This window comes from Hermetia illucens, chromosome 6, assembly GCF_905115235.1.
Source record: "Hermetia illucens chromosome 6, iHerIll2.2.curated.20191125, whole genome shotgun sequence".
Classification (NCBI taxonomy): Eukaryota; Metazoa; Arthropoda; class Insecta; order Diptera; family Stratiomyidae; genus Hermetia; species Hermetia illucens.
In genome coordinates, this window is record NC_051854.1 from 9,365,683 (window position 1) to 9,382,486 (window position 16,804).

Here is a 16,804-nt window from a genome sequence, read left to right on the forward strand (position 1 = left end):
GAGAACGAAGAAGAACGTTAGAAGCAGTATGTGTCATCGCGGATGTGATGCCTATTATTAGTTTATCAAGTGAGGTGCAGAGATTCTCCGAAATAGACAGTTCGATGCACAAGAAGCAGCGGCGAATATCCTAAGAAGTATGCCAAAGGAGGTAGGTGTAAAACTAACAGAGGGACAGTCGAAGTTATGGTTGTTATTGACAAAGTGAGAAATCGGCAACAAGAGGACCTTTTTGACTTGACAAATCTTTACAGACTTTGCTTGTTTATTCTCTGAGCGAATCTGGACTAAGTGGTTTTGGATCTGATAGAGGCAATGAGGCTGAGCGGAAACTAGATATCAAAGAAGCGGCATTTTATGGGATACTTTGCCCTTACAGATTTAAATAAAGGAGTCTATCGGGTATAAGTCCGATATCAGTGGAAAAACTGTTACTATTTATTAGAACGATAGATCTCACTTTAACAAAGGTGTGAGTGCACACAAGAGTACTTGCCATTGGGGTGTTTAACATATTAAGGATTCATCTCTCATTGTTTGTTTTGTCTATTATCGCTTTTATGGGGGTTGCTGAATTATTTGTGGAATACGATCCTGCCTAAGTAGTGCAATATTACCTGACGATGTCCCCTTGGTCCTGAAAAAATTGCCAGGGAGAATTCTGAGACATATCCTACCTTTAGTTGTGGTTGAAACTTGCATTAAAATTGATTATCTTTAATCTTAAATAATCTGTCTCTATACGGTCTCCAAGTGACTCGCACTATGTTATGAATGAAATTCTCCAATTTCACGAATTTATTGCAGACAACTACGTAACGTAGCGTACATTATACAAGAAATATTTCTTATGCTCCACTTACCTCCCAGCAATATTCGCATATATTGTCTGCCTCCAAACGAACATCTCACATTGCAAGCCAAGTGATTTGGATTTGGTTTACAACTCGAGCCACACTTAGCCCAGTCTATCGTCTACATACGTATCTCGTATTCGAAGTCAATTTTGCCACCCCCGTCTGGGCTACCCTCTGACTCGCGGATTGCTGGGAACATGGAGTGTGGCGGAGTTCGTTAACCATGGAAACTTATACTGTTGGCGGTATTGACTGAAATCTGTAGATGACGCTCGATTGGGGTATCTAATAACTTCGTACTTCGTGCTTGGTGGATTGGACAAGGAATTGAGGGAATCGATTGGTATACGATGGATACAAGTTGGGTAGTAAGGTATGAATAACTTAACAAGTCGGGAAACCGGAAGCTATACGCTTCAGGTATGAAAGGTTTTGTGTATTTCTTTTATAAAGAGATTTGAGTGTGCATTTGTCTCATTAGCATGTAGCACGTAAAATATATTATGTGAAAATAGCCACTTTCAAGTGATATTGACATTCATAGTCTTGAATTTGCAGAGGAGCGACAGTTTTGGTCTAGTATAACTTTGTTAGTAATAGTGAGATTTTCACCAAATTTGGCAGGATCATGCTCTATATTGTAGCCTACATTGCAGCAAAATTTTGTGATTCTAGGGTGAACTCAAGGAGGGTATCCCTGTCAATTACTAAAAATTATAGTAATATACTATTATTAACTTTATTTGAACAGGTATCGATTTGGAGGGTATTTCGGAGCCTAGGCACCATATAGTAGCAGCCCTCTGATTTTTTTCTGATTTTTTGGTTTGGTAGTTCCTGAGAATGGGTTCGTTAAAAAAATGACCACTTTCAACCCCCCGTACTCCCCACCTTTTCAACAAATGTTAAAATTAAGACCGACTTCGAAAAGTACTAACCGAGATCTTTAATTTGATACCCCACATGACTATATTTGATGAAAAAAAAATTTACACCCCCCTTTTGCATGTATATCTCCGAGAAAAATGCGTGTGACGGACAGACAGACAGATGTCACTTTTGTTAGCGATGTTTCAGCTAAGGATCTGCAGTGGTATGTCAGTGACGAATATACACATAGCGACCACCAGGCCATCATTTTTGAAATTAGACATGGAAAACGAATGAAACGGTCTCGGACGGGAGCTGAAAGGTGGGCAGCTAATACGTTTGACGAGGAGATTTTCGGAGAGGTTCTGCAGCAAAATACAGCGCTTGAAGGAAGCGCAGAAAATAAAGCTCTGCAGATTGGCGAGAAGTTGCGACGAGCATGTGACGCATCCATGCCAAGATATGTTGTATCACAGAAGCGAGTTCCGAACTTTTGGTGGAATTCTGAAATCGGAGAATGCCGCAAGGCCTGCCTCAAGGCCAGAAGGCGCAGTCAGCGAAATAGAAACCGATCTGGATACGAGCAATTACATGAAGAATATAAAAACGCTCGGAAGAAACTACATGTGGCCATCATGAAAAGTAAATGCGAACACTTTAAGCGACTGTGTAATGAAGCTGACACGAACCCCTGGGGTGGCGCTTATAAAACCGTAATATCGAAAGTTAAAGGCAAACGCTCCCCACCGATCTCTTCCCCTACTCTGTTTGATGAAATAGTAACGGATCTTTTCCCACAGAATGTGAGTACCGCTAACCTTCCCACTGTCGAGATAGACACCGCGGAAGTTCCCATGGTAAGCGAAAAGGAGGTCCTCGAAGCTGCGGATAAAATTGTTGGAAATAAATCACCTGACTTGGATAGCATCCCCAATAAAGTTCTGAAGGCACAGTAAAAATAGTTCCAAATATGTTTGCCGAGGCGTTCACCACATACCTTAAAGAAGGAGTATTTCCTACACAATGGAAGAAGCAGAAATTAATTCTAGTCCCCAAGCCAAACAAACCTTTGGGTGAAGCTTCGTCCTACAGGCCCATATGCCTTCTAAATAATACTGGAAAACTATTCCAACGAGTAATCTATAACAGACTAATTCGAATTGCCGAAAAGGATGGCGGTCTCTCCGAAAATCAGTTCGGTTTTCGAAAGGGGAGATCTACAACGGATGCACTTGTCCTAGTACCTAACACAGCTAAGACCGCACTTGACGAGGGCAAATATTGTGCAGTGATTACACTTGATGTGAAGAGTGCCTTCAATTCCGCTAGATGGAGCAAGATACTTGAGTCCCTAATTAACTTAGGCGTGGTGAAGTACCTGGTGCGTATTGTTGCCAACTTCCTAATCGATAGGACTCTGTGCTGCGAATCAGATGAAGGAATGAAATCCTACTAAACGACATGCGGAGTTCCTAGGGCCACTCTTGTGGATTATTATGTATAACGGGGTACTGACCCTAGACCTTCCCACTGGTGTGGCCTCCAGTGGTTTCGCGGACGATATTGGTGTGACGGTTGTTGCACGCCTTCTCGAGGAAGCCGAGCTCTATGCAAATGAAGCAGTCTATGAGATTAAATCCTGGTTAGAGAATGCTGGTCTACAGCTCGCAGAGCATAAGACGGAAGTAGTACTTATTACCAAGCGGAGAAAGTGCACTTCCATGAAGATCAAAGTTGGAACGCAAACAATTTATTCCAAGCCTGCACTTAAGTACTTAGGTGTAATGATTGACCGGAGGTTGAATTTCAGATTGCATGTGGAGGGTGCAGCAACCAAGGCATATAACATCGGAGCATTGGTTGCGAGAATGCTACCAAATATAGGTGGTCCAAGGCCGAGCCGTCGACTTCTTATTTCAAGGGTGGTCAGTTCGATCCTACTGTATGCAGCCCCAGTATGGGCAGATGCACTGGAAAATATAATAAATAAGAAAAATATTGGAGCTGCGTATCGCATAAGTGTACTCCGAACATGTTGCGCTTACAGAACAATTTCTAATGAAGCAGCTTGCGTGATAGCAGGAATGATCCCGATTGAGATTCTGGCGAAAGAAATACAACGACTTTACGATCGAACGTACCTCACCGGAGAATCTCCTGCCCGTCGGCGACAGTTCGCACGAGCTGAAACTGTCGCGGAATGGCAAGAGAAGTGGGACGAGTCAGAAAAAGGTCGTTGGACTCACAAAATCATATGGGATGTCCGGAAATGGATCGAGCGACCTCACGGCGAAGTAGGTTTCGACCTAACTCAATTTTTGAGCTGACACGGAGGCTATCGAGCATATCTGTATCGATTGGGGCGTGATGATTCGCCATATTGCCCACAGTGTGCAAACATTCCAGAGGACGCAGAACACGTCTTTTTTCACTGCCCCAGATTCGAAACCCAAAGGGCTACATTAGAAGCTACAACCGGGGAGCACTTTACACCCGAAAATATCATGGAGCTTATGGTGAAAGCCAAGGGGATATGGACCGAAGTTGAAAAAGTGATTACAGCCATCGGAAAGAAGCTTAGGCAGAAGGAAGTCATCCGAAAGAATGAACGCGAGAGGAACACGAATGTTGACATGAGCGCAGAATAAATTCTGATGCAGCCCCGCGACGTAATACCAAATGGGAGTCCCGCGGGGAGAGTGGAAGGAGGTGGTTTTAGTGGGTAAGAGTCCCACATAACCGTGTGGCAGGAGCCTGCGGTAGCTTTTGAAGCTTTCCACCTTCCATCGGAAAAAAAAAGACAGACAGACAGACAGACAGTAAACCGATTTTAATAAGGTTTTGTGTTTACACAAAACCTTAAAAATGAACTTGAACTTTTCCTTGAAGATTTGGTTTTAAGGAAATAGTGACCTCCATTATTTTCCGTGTCCTACTTCCTTCTGGCCACGTTTCGTAAAGACCGAGGAGAACTTGTCTATGAAATTTTCAAAAATTGGGACCTTCTACCTTATCTTTTTTCATTTATGCAAAAAAGTAGTCGCCATCGTCGCTTAAATATTGTTGAAGTGGAAGTTATCTGCATTCGTTTTTCGAGGTTAGCGTCGTTTCTTAAATGAATCGATACCGCAACCATCGATTTGAACCTTAATTAAATATTTCAATTCCTATAGGCATATCAGACTGTGACCACTACGAGCTCGGTGTCAATAATTTTTACCAGATCACATAAGTTAAATTATATACAATATTCAAGCAATGATTAAATTACAGACCGAACAAAGCAAACATAATTCTCGTATATACAATTCAGGAATATGACACTGTTGATATCTGGCACGGTTTTGTCACGTTATGGTGAACAATTTGTAAGTTTTTGAGCCCTGAATTTCTTTCAGTTGTTTAAGAAGATATTGGAGCTCTAAGTAAGCACTTACTGCAGACGGCATCTTACTTACTTTATGTATACCTGGGGAAGTATATGATACAGAAAAAATATTAGTTTCCTATCTTGTCCACCAAAATATTATTGAGGTTGTCGAAAAAGTCTTAATTTAGTAGTGGATGTCCAATTTTTTGAAATGAGTGCCGGAGCCAAATCAGAATGACCACCTTGGGGTCTTGAATGAAGCTCTCTTAAATGCTTCAAGGCCTAAAGGCAATTGAAATATTGCACCAACGATTATTATTACTTCTGAGTTGTCACAATCTCGGCAGATGCACGAAGTGCCAGACAGTTTTTGTTTTTTTGGGTTGGAAGGTGGCATTTACACACATTGTCCCGGACTCTTGTTTCAGACAGGCTACCTCATGAAACTACCCTTGAAGCGTCCAGGACTTTGACCCAGAACCGTTTGACATATTATCTTAGATCAGGCCTATTCAGTATAGGAGTGAAACACCGTGGATTCAGGGAGTCTCAGCTAACCTAGCATCTCTCCTATCCATCTCCCCCTTTTCGTCTTAACAATGCCTTGAGTGTGACGTTCCACTCGGTTCCACGTGTCTTCGCTCTGCAGCATGACCTCAATTATAGTTCCCGGGGACCCAAGACATCCTTCCATTGAAAGGTGATGGCGATGGCGCTTCCACCTTCTGCAGAAGAAGAAGGTGTGGGAGACATCATCCATCACGTCCTTGCTAAAAAAACAGTCGGGCGACCGTGATTTGAACAGGGAAGATTGAAAATACCCATGTCAACCTCACATGCTTTCGATTGAACCACGGCCAAACGTCTCGTATGAGATACGCGGTCCATCCACCCCTCAATGCTGCTTCCCAAGATTGCTAGCATGCACAGTACGGGTGCTCTCTTCACAAGCGGCAGCTTCCTTATTTCTCTCCCCTTTCCTGAGGTATATAAGCTTTCGCTCGGCAGCATGTAGAGCGATAACTTCCGCTATCACTATTACAGCTGACTCTGAGACGGTACGATAGACGGATGCAACTCGCAGCGCCCCTCGTCTTTGAAAATGCGCTAGGGTACATTTTCTTACTGAGTGATTCAGCTCATATTTCGGTACCGTAAAGGGGGACGGGCTGAACTGCGATCATCAGCAAGTGACGCTTGTTGGATAAGGGACCTCCGACGTTAGACATCAGCTGGCAAATCGCAAACATTCTAGCCGCGGCCTTGTCTGCGGTGTTGCGAATCTGCTCGAAGAAGTTCATCTTTGTGTCTATCATGATGCGCAGGTATTTCACCGCCGGCTTCGACAAAAAGATGGTTTCACTAAGCTGAATACAGAGGACTGTGGTAACCTTCTCCTTGGTCAGCACTACGACTTCTTTTTTCTCCAGAGCTAGGGAGAATCTATGCTCAACCATCCATTTTCTTACTGCCGCCTTATTCCCCGTGTGAGCTTACTTATCCGTACCAATGCCGTAACATCGTCCGCGTATTCAACCAGATGCGATTCATCAGGCATCTCGGGTCGTAGAAGGCTATCGTATAAGGCGGTTCAAAGATCCGGACCAAGGATAGATCCCTGTCCTTGCCTGTCCTTGCTTATCAGCACAAGTCTCGCAGCTTTCCAGCGGAAGGGAAAACACTCCCTGTCAAGCTTGCGTTGCATGCCCCGAGTAGCAAGTCCTGCTTTTATTTTCTAACGAGTGTCAACACTTCACTGGGAATACCGTCCGGTCCTGGTGATTTTTTGTTCTTAATGGACAGGACCGTCTCCTCGAGTTCCTTTGCAGTGAAGAGTCGGCATTCCTCAGTAGTTAATTCTTCATCGACAGCGTGAGTTCGGATGGGGTGGACAGGAAGAAGGGTCTGTGCGATTTCTACTATCTTCGCTGCTTCAATAGAAAAGGGCGACCAATGTGCACAGAGTTTTTTTGAAAAATAGCTTGTGCCTGAGTCCCCATGACTCACTGTTTACGTCTTTGATTACCCCCGCCCCTTCCGCCAGTTGATTTTGTGGCGGAGTTCCCTTTTCCCACTCTTAAACTCTGCGGTTGCGCGCTGAGCATCCCGCCTAATTCTGTGGCAATTCCTTGGTAGTGTCCGGATAGCTGAGTGGTTAGAGCACAAGGCTGTCGTACGGAAGGTCGCGGTTCAAATCTCGTTGGTGGCAGAGGGATTTGTATCGTGATTTGACGTCGGATACCAGTCGACTCAGCTGTGAATGAGTACCTGAGTCAAATCAGGGTAATAATCTCGGGCGAGCGCAATGCTGACCACATTGTCTCCTACAGTCTACTGTAGTGTACCGTTACGGTCTTGAACGGTCTCTAACACACTTCAAGGCCCTGATCCAATATGGATTGTTGTGCCAACGATTATTATTATTATTATTATATTATTAATTCCTTGGTAGGCTTGCAATTTCAGCCGTCCACCAGTACGCGGGTAATTTTCCGGGACGCAGTTTGCTCTTGGGGGCCGATGCATTACAAGCTTCGATAATAAGGCTCATTGTTGAATGAACTAGCGATTCAGTTGGAGTTCTTTTGTCTGTGCCTGAGTATTGTCGCTGAGTTACCCATCTTGAGAGTGCTTCTGCAAATTTTGCCACGTCGATTTTCCTGATGCTCCACCCGATAGGTTGTTGTCGGACATCAGAACATTGGCAACAGCCGTTTGTCACTTCGAAGGAAATATACTGATGACCACTGGCTGTGATATCTTCCAGCATCTTCCGTCATTGGACCGCTGACACTAAGGACTTCATAGCAAAAGTTACGTCAGGGGCAGTCCCCTCGGAATCAGGACGTCGGAATGTCGGAGTGCTACCGGTATTTAGGACAATGTGTTCTGTCCTGGCTGCCATCTCCAAAATCTGTGTACCTCGAGAATCTGGTTGAGCCATGCCCCGTATTTCTAACCTCGTCCTCTAAGGCCGCGAGTCTATTGTGAAAAACTTGAATGAATTCGTTTGGTGTGAGGTAAACACTGAAAAACATCACTTCCGCACAATGAAGCCATTCCTTCGTCCATGGGTCCATACCCGCAAATGAACCTTGCCTCTCACCCAGATGCTGAGCTCCTATCTCGGTACTATTCGCTTAGAAGCATCAAGTCAACTCTTCTTTCTTGCACCATCTGCCTCATTAGGTCGTGAGCATATGCATAGTGTTTATATTTTTGGCTTTCTGAAACTCTTCCTTGAAGACTTGGCAACACCCAGTACTGGGAACATAAGCCACATCTTCTTTATGTAGACACAGTACTTTGCCGAATCACAAATCTTCGCTTTGTGCCGGGTTCGCCACACTTGTAACGCCTTTGCTATATGTCCGTATGCTCAGCACTTAAAACAGCGGGTTGGAAATGGGAATAGTAGGAGGTCAAGTATAGATCCTTGGAGGAGCACCATAAAAAGAAACTCTGCAGTAACGGTTTGATAGATAGGAGGAAAGCCATGAAATGATTGAAGAAGGGAAGTTGAGCAGAAAGAGTTTGGAGAGGAAAATATTGTGGTTAAACAGCATCAAGGGTTTTGGACAAATTAGTGTAAAGAGCATGTACCCCCTGCCGTGAAATCATTTAGTAGGGAAGCTGATAAAGGTAGGAAGGTCTAAGCAGTGGATCATTGTTTCACAAAACCATATTGCCTTTTCAATATGAGATAATCTAGTTTTGCTTTCAACCAGTCGTTGACATATCATTCGAGAATTTTAAAGCAAGAGGAGAAAAGTGAGATAGGACGGTAGTTCACAGTTAGAGTGGGGTCTTCGCTTTTGAGGATACGGATAATAAGGGTCCCCCAAAGATGAGTAAAGTAGTCTTCTGCGAGATTTTTGTTGAAGATTATACCTAGGAGTAGGGAAGTATATTGTTTACTCAATAAGGAAGTCTATCGGGACCAGGTCCGAAATACTTAGTTAGCTTTTTTTACTGGGGGAACCCGTAGCTCCGAGCACTCAGGTTATTGTTAGGTCCATTGTACTACCCGTAAATCGCCTATTCAATGGTTTCCCCTATATAAACCTCCGTTGGATAAAGGTGCAAATTCGGTAGACGACGCCTGGTACTGGTTTGAAAGTTTCCGTATTCAGGGAAATATTTCCTAGTGAGCTTATATCCATTGGATTCTGCAATTTGCCGGAGGGTTGAAAAATGACTCTGGGAGTAAAAGTTGGTTGGTTTCCATCGCATCGAGAGCATATTTCACAGTGGAAAGGGGGAAATGTAACCATGCTGTCAGGTCTAAATGTACCACCACTGGGACGAGGAGGTCCTCGAAGAAAGTTCTTTTTAAAGAAAATGGATGGGGTAGCATTGCATTGTTCAAGACCAAGGGAAATTAAAAATGAAAATTGTTGTGAAAGGCTGGATTGAGTGAAGTGTGCAGGATAAACATTTTCGAACTACGATTCATGATGAAGTGGAAATGGTGTCGAAGGTTATACTCAGATCTTTGGGGCTTCTTATAGAGCCTTAGGGAACTTTATAGGAAGAAGGGAAGGAACGGAATGAGGAATTACTCTGCAGGATCAATTAGAAAGGTAGAAGATGAGTCATGCGACAATTGGCGTGGGAGGGGATCAGGGGTGCTTTGTACTTATATAAAATTGATCGCTAGTCCGACTGCTTGCCTGCCTTATGTAACTTAATTAGAAATCAATTTATTGTTAGAAAATTTAATGGGAGAGCTACCGGGATTATGGGACACAATGAGCAAAACAGCTTTTAAGGATTATTCGACTCGAGTGGGTTTGTAACTCGAAAAATGATCTCGAGCGACTTGTTCAAAAATGGAATGATCGCCTCATGCAACACGCTCTCAGATTGAATTCAAACAAAACTGAATTTTTGACGACCGATCCCTATGAAACAGACACAATCACTGTCAGCGGCAGGCCCAGAACTGAGCGATTTAAATACCTCGGGTCAACGGTGTCAGCCAATGGAGAACTGCGTTATGAAATTGCTTCACGCATTAACGCAACCTGGGTGAAGTGGCGTTCCACAACTGGTATTCTTTGTGATCGACGTATCAACGAACGTCTCAAATCTAAAATTTACCGCAATGTCGTCCGTCCAGTCGCTCTCTATGGTTCTGAGTGTTGGCCGACTATAAAAGAGAATGAACGGCGTCTTGCGGTAATGGAGACGAAAATGCTACGTTGGACTAATGGCGTCACACGTTTAGATTACATCCGAAATGAGGATATCCGCGATCGTTATGGGGTTGCACCGATCGTGGAAAAGTTGCGAGAGAGGCGTCTTCGAAGGTTATGGTCACGCAATTCGTGCCAATGAGAATTCACTTGCCAAGATTGGTCTGAACATCGAAGTCGATGGTAAACGACCAAAAGGCAGACCTAAGCAACGGTGGCTTGATACGCTGGATGGCGATTTGAAAGCCTCGAGATTGCACCCAGATCAGACATTCGATAGAGCCAAATGGCGAAGCCGATCACGACGAGCCGACCCCGCTTGTGAACGGGACAAAGGCTGAAGAAAAAGAAGAAGTGGGTTTGTAACTGTTATTTTCTATAAACAAAGTTATGTGAGACATCAAACGAAAAAGCTTTATTGATTCAAACGGTCCTTTAAGTAATCAAAATATCATAGGGAAAAGTACTCAACCCTTCAATTAGGGGCTTATTTTCAGATTATATGTATGGTGAACATGATTTAAAATTATAAAACCAAACTGTTACTATCCCTCCTTTTTAAGGGTATACATCCTACCTTCATGTTTAGTTTGATTCAAATTCTATAAGGAGCTAATTGCAAACTCTATAAGGAGCTAATTACATATCAATGCAACATAAATAGGCAAAATATCCTTAATTTCCTTACCTTCCTTATGCTTTCAATGTTCTGCAAATGAAAGACCACATCCATAGACTTTCGTAAGTAAATACCGAGATTATCGATTGTTGAAAACCAGCCGCAAGTACACGTGCCAACGTGATACAAAACGGCAAATGACGTCAGTCTCTTATTTTCTTATGAAAATCCTTTGAAAAGCATTAAGGACGATGATGGCGGAAGGATAATTTTCTTTCATTCAGAATAATCTAGAAAATTCCACGTGGAAAGAGAAGTTGTCTATTTATGTAATTCTAGAAAAAGTTTGGGGAGTTGTGAATGTGGGGAAATATTGGAGACAAAAAGACAATTGGAAAAAGTCCCTGCTTTTTCTTAAGACTGGTAGTTCTCGTTGTTCGGAAACTATTATACTGATTTTTTCATTTCGGTTTTCTTTGCAAATCTTCGATTTTCGCGAAAATTATCTTAAATCTAATAACAGGGTGCAGCCTTTACCAATGCTTGGCAATCAAGAGTGATCAGCCAGTTACAAACCATGATTCGTGTTCACCTTGAACTTTAATACAGTAAAATAAAATAAATTTTACTAATATTCTTATTAAGGGATTCCATTCCTGAAGGGAGAATCTGGAAGACAGCCGAATCATGCTTCTACGGCTGCTATGACCCTTTGGTTTGAAGAAAGTCGTTTACCATGTTTGCATTTTTTGAGATGTGAGAAAACCAGGGGGTGTTGAATCTGGTGGTGCGTATTGCAATAATTCTCAATTGATACGCCCAGGGCTTTTGTCAGTACTATTCCAATGTTGTTTTGCAAATGGTGGAGGTTTAGGGCCCATTGGCCCTAGTTCTTTTCCAATTTTGGAGCATTATTCTCCTTCTCCTATATAGCACTTCTCTGCGCTTCGCTGTCCGCCTTGAGACCTAGAAGATCCAGGCCTAAGCTGTCTAGCTTCTTCTCCTCAATGGGCAGCAGGTTTACTTCCCTTGGATCCTATCTTTCGGCCTCCGCGATTTCTTCGGGGATCTGGGTAGGCTTAATGCCCCATGTGCCCTCCGAAGTATCTTTCCTCGATTTCTTCCTGTGCATGTGTCCAGCATGTTGTCAAATTGATGATGAGGCTGTCAATGGCCTTCAGGGATTGGTTATTTATCGCGACCGTGATGGGTTCGCTTTTACCATCCATATCGCTTCTAAAGACTGTTTACCATCGTACGTGAAGATCTTTATTCTGAACAATTAAGAGGCCCAAAAGATCCTCCGTCTCCATTCATACCGGTGAACCCGTGCTTGATCATCAGAGCTTTGCATTCCAACCCTTGCACTTTTGCATGGCGGCAATGTCTTCAATCATCTCCTGGTCCTCATGAGTGCGTGTTTGCTCTGGAAATGATCTCGACAGTATAGTTAGCAAAATTGATTCCATCGCATTAACAAAGCGAACGGCGGACCTTATGGCTTGCGGAATTTCCTTCCTCTTGTGTTGAAATTTGGGGTTAGTTGGAGATTTTTCCCTTTGTGGGCTGTTATTTCCTTCTTCTTCGGTTCTGCTGTCGAAAGCTAAGGCCTATCTTCCGTTTTTTCAGACCTGTTTGTTTTTCAGGCCTTAGTACCCGCACCACTGAGACTTGCCTTTGCTGACACCTGTTATACTTACCTCAGACGGTTTCTGTCGGTTGGATACGACTTCAGTATTTGATGGACCTTCCCGACCTGCCAGACTTTATCAAGTTACTCTGTGATTTCAAGGCAAGGCAAGACTACGCAGTACTTTTTATCTTCCAAAGCCTAGCTTATCTCTGAGGTTCATAGGTGAACTTACCTGAAAGTTCCTTGTTTTTCCCTGAATTCGAGTTGATGAGGAGGAAAAGATCCTCCAAATGTCGTGTCGTGACAGTAGCAGTTTGTCGATTGTAGGAAACAGTCTTATCGACCTAATAGGATGTGACAAGCGTTGATCGTTATCTTCCTTCAGGATCATCGTTATATATATATATGATGGCATATTTTAGGATAGTTTCTCCTCAGTTAGCTGTTGGTTGGTTTGAATAACGTGTTGAGCAAAGATTGATCTTTTTTAGACATCGCATTTCATCCAGCTGCCAGTTGTCAATTGAGTTAGTCACCCACGCTGGACTGAGTTTCTTTATCACTCCCTAAAACGGAATTTTTTTTACTGCAAAAGGCATTCGATTTTCAGGGAAGCAGTTTGGATATTTATGTTTCTTCTTCTTTGTAGCTGCTTTCTTGCTATTGCCAGTTCTTGTTTTTTATAATTCGGTGATCTAAACTGTTGCCTCAGCTCTCGATTCTTATAAAGATGGTGGTCAATATGTTGGATAATTGCTTGCTTTAGGCAAGATTAGTCTGGGAACCCAGTGTGTGCATTTGACGTTAAGGCCCCAAGTTACAATTAGTTTGCTATGAAGGGTTTCGAAATAGCTTACAAACTCCTTCGTAAAGATAGCAAGTCTTAGAGGGCAACATACCGCAGAAATTGCGACAGGATCTCCCAAACCTACTACACATATAGATGTGGTTTGCATATACCTTTTGACGAAATACTCCATTACATAGTGTGAGTTGGTGAGTTCCGCCCCCACGTACTCGAGGAGGGCGATCAGATCCGAGTCTGCAAGGGACTCATCTGAAGTAGCTCTGCCACGAAGCCTCACCGGAGGTTATCTGGTACCATGGGAACCAAGATGGCTCTCTGAGAGCATATGCTCCAGGAGAATTCCTGGAGGATGTGCTCTCGGCCCGGTTATTTGCGGTTGGCCCCCTAGTGGGAGTTTCATGATGGTTGTGGTTATGCCTACATCGCGGGCAGAGCTCCTCGGAGCTCGAGCGTGGAGTTGCGCTGTACAACCTTAGTTGTGGCAGAGGTGTTAGATAGGCCTCGCATCCACTGGTATGAATGCTGAGCCTGCACTCAGTATAAACCAGGACCGCTGTGCTTGCATGGCGGGGCTCTGATTGTGGTCCCAAAATCAATCCGTGCCCGAAGAGGACTGTGGGATTATGTCTTCACGGCAGGTACTCACGTTAAACCCCCCAGGACTTTCATTACATAGTGTGAGCATCCCAGTGCTAGATGGTACCAGAGCTCATTTTTTGCTGGAAGGGTTTGCAAGATCGTCGATTTGTTTCGTATGACTTCCTGCATTCATGCCGTGATTTGGTTCATCCTGTTAATAAATTGAATCTTCATGGATTTTATGTTAACTGCGGATTCAGCGCACTGTGCTGATTGAGAAAGTTTGAATTTCGTCGCCCCAGTCTATAGCAACGTGGATTTGATTTTATTGTGCACAACTTTGATTGGGGCGTTGGAAGTACCTGTAGCGTTTGGACCTTGACTTAGCTTCTTTCATTCCGACATTGGCTGCACCTTGACTGAGTCGGAAAAAAAATCCAGCCATGGAGGTTAGCTGTTAATAAATTTTCGAGTTGCGAGAACATATCTGTGGAATCAAAGTATGGTGACCCTAAATTTTTAACTTTATTAGCTAAATAGGTGGGAGATGTATAAATATGAGGACTGAATTTTATCTAGGGGAGTTAAAATAGAGAATAGGTCTTCTCTGGTAGGCCATATCAGCAAGGACTGCGGAGCTGACCCAAATTGTCTACTGTGCAAAGGAAAGGAGGGTGTGGATCATCGGCATATTGCAGGCAGCAGCAGGTGCCCGGAATACAGGAGAGCCCTTAGCACAAATCGCAGATGAGGTTGATACAAATCAACCTCAACTACTGCGAGGCGGTGCAGGATCAACTCGCGCAAACCATCCGCGAGAAAAACATCGATGTGGCCATACTAAGTGAACCATACCGAAGCCACGGTGGCAGAGAGGACTCTCTGGTACGGGACGGATGAGGGTCCCAAAGAGTCCATTGTCACAGCCGAGGTACCACAGGGATCGGTACTTGGTCCCCTGTTGTGGAATATCGTGTATAATGGGGTGCTTGCTCTTCCCGTCCCTGAGGGGACTACGATTGTCGGCTTTGCTGATTACCTAGCTGTGGTTGTTGTAGCAAAACACCCAGTAGATGCGGAGGTTTACGCGACGGAAACAGTGAGAGCGGTAAAGTCCTGGCTAGAAAAGGCCGGGCTGACCTTGGCGGACGCGAAAACGGAAGCGGTCTTAATAACGAACCGCAGAAAAAATAACACTGTGAAAGTGGAGGTCGGTGGACATACGGTCGTATCAAAGCCGGCTATTAAATACCTGGGGGTAATAATTGACACCAAATTGAGTTTTAGGGAGCACCTAGCGTATGCATGCCAAAAGGTAGCCAGTGCCACCGCGGCACTTGCAAAAATGTTGCCAAATATTGGTGGACCGAGACATTGTCGGAGGTTGGTGCTAGCCGAAATGGTGCGCTCCATCCTGCTCTATTCGTCGCCTGTGTGGGCAGAGGCGCTTGCAAACTCTCAGAGACGGAAGCAGGTGAACTCGGTTTACCAGCGGATGGCTTTGAGGGTTTGCAGTGCTTCTAGAACCACATTCAGGTAAGGGAGTATTGGTGGTGGCAGGCATGATCCCGGTAGACATTCTGGCCAAAGAAATGAGTGTCCTGTACAATCCAAGACGTATGGAGGGGCATGGACAGCGCAGAAATGCGGTAAGGTCAGAGTTGCTTGATCTCTGGCAACGCAGATGGAACGAGTCTACGAAAGGTCGGTGGACACACAGGCTCATTCCCAACATTAGGGTGTGGCTTGAGCGAAAACATGGGGAGACCAACTACCACATTACCCAGTTCCTCACGGGACACGGTGGTTGCTACAGGCAGTATCTGCACCGCTTTGGGTTGGATGATTCTCCGAACTGTCCCAGATGCGATGGCATACCGGAGCATTCAGAGCATGTGATGTTTCACTGCCCACGATTTGCGATGGAGAGCAAGAGCGTAAACCAGGTGCTGGGCAGGAGCGGGACCCCGGATAGTTTGGTTACTGAGATGCTGGAGTCCGAGGAGAAGTGGCTTGCGGTTGGCTCCGCAATCATCCAAATTCAGGAGGAGTTGCTGAAGGAACAAAGAAGGAGGAAAGCTGCAAATAGGAGAAGGATAAGTGCCTAAGAGCAAACCTATCCCGTAAGTAATACCTCAATGGTGGTCCCGCGGGGCTGGGGTTGGAGAGACCGGGGGTGGTTTTTAGTGGGTGTGAATCCCACACGCGCCCGCTGTAGTTCCGGCGTTCGGGCGGTGGAGCTGCGGTGGACGTGTCTTTCTAAGATTTTCCACCTCCGTTGTACGCACAAAAAAAAAGGTCTTCTCTAGTTCAAAGCATAGTATATTCAGTGTGTGTATTGTTTATATATTCATTTCTACCTTCAACGCTATTCATACTTCCGGAAACAGTTTGCTCCTAGTGAAGTTGCCACAGATCATCATCACAGAACATTATCTCTAAGCGACTCCTTACTACCTCATGATGAGGTTTGGCGAGCATATGTTTCTGAATGGCCATTGCTGTTTTGTTTTCTTATGGGGGTGATCAGTTTCAGTACCCTGACAAACTCTGCTTTCTTTGCTTGCGTAATTGATCTTCTTTTGAAATTAATTACGGTTGGTTGCAGTTGTTTGTGCTTTCTGTTGGTTCTATAGGTACTTGTTATTGGCAATCCCTTGGAACTTAGTGTTGTCAGCATTACCGACTGCAATTTGGTTCAAAATATGGATTATCTTTTGGTACTGATTGTTGAGGGGAATATTAGCAAACTTTCACTTCTCGCCCGGTTTCCGGTGGTCGCGGCCTACGTCCTTTTGTCCTTTTATTTCCGAGGGAATTTTCAATGTTAATGGTTCTAGTGTAGTTGTACCATTGGTGACACTTGATGC

The 16,804-nt window shown here is 44.2% G+C and overlaps 1 protein-coding gene across 6 annotated transcripts in view; it reads left to right on the forward strand.

Moving 5' to 3' along the window:
- LOC119659148 (cryptochrome-1-like) overlaps window positions 1-16,804 on the forward strand; it is a 126,018-nt gene that overhangs the window by 38,717 nt on the left and 70,497 nt on the right. The window lies entirely within an intron of this gene.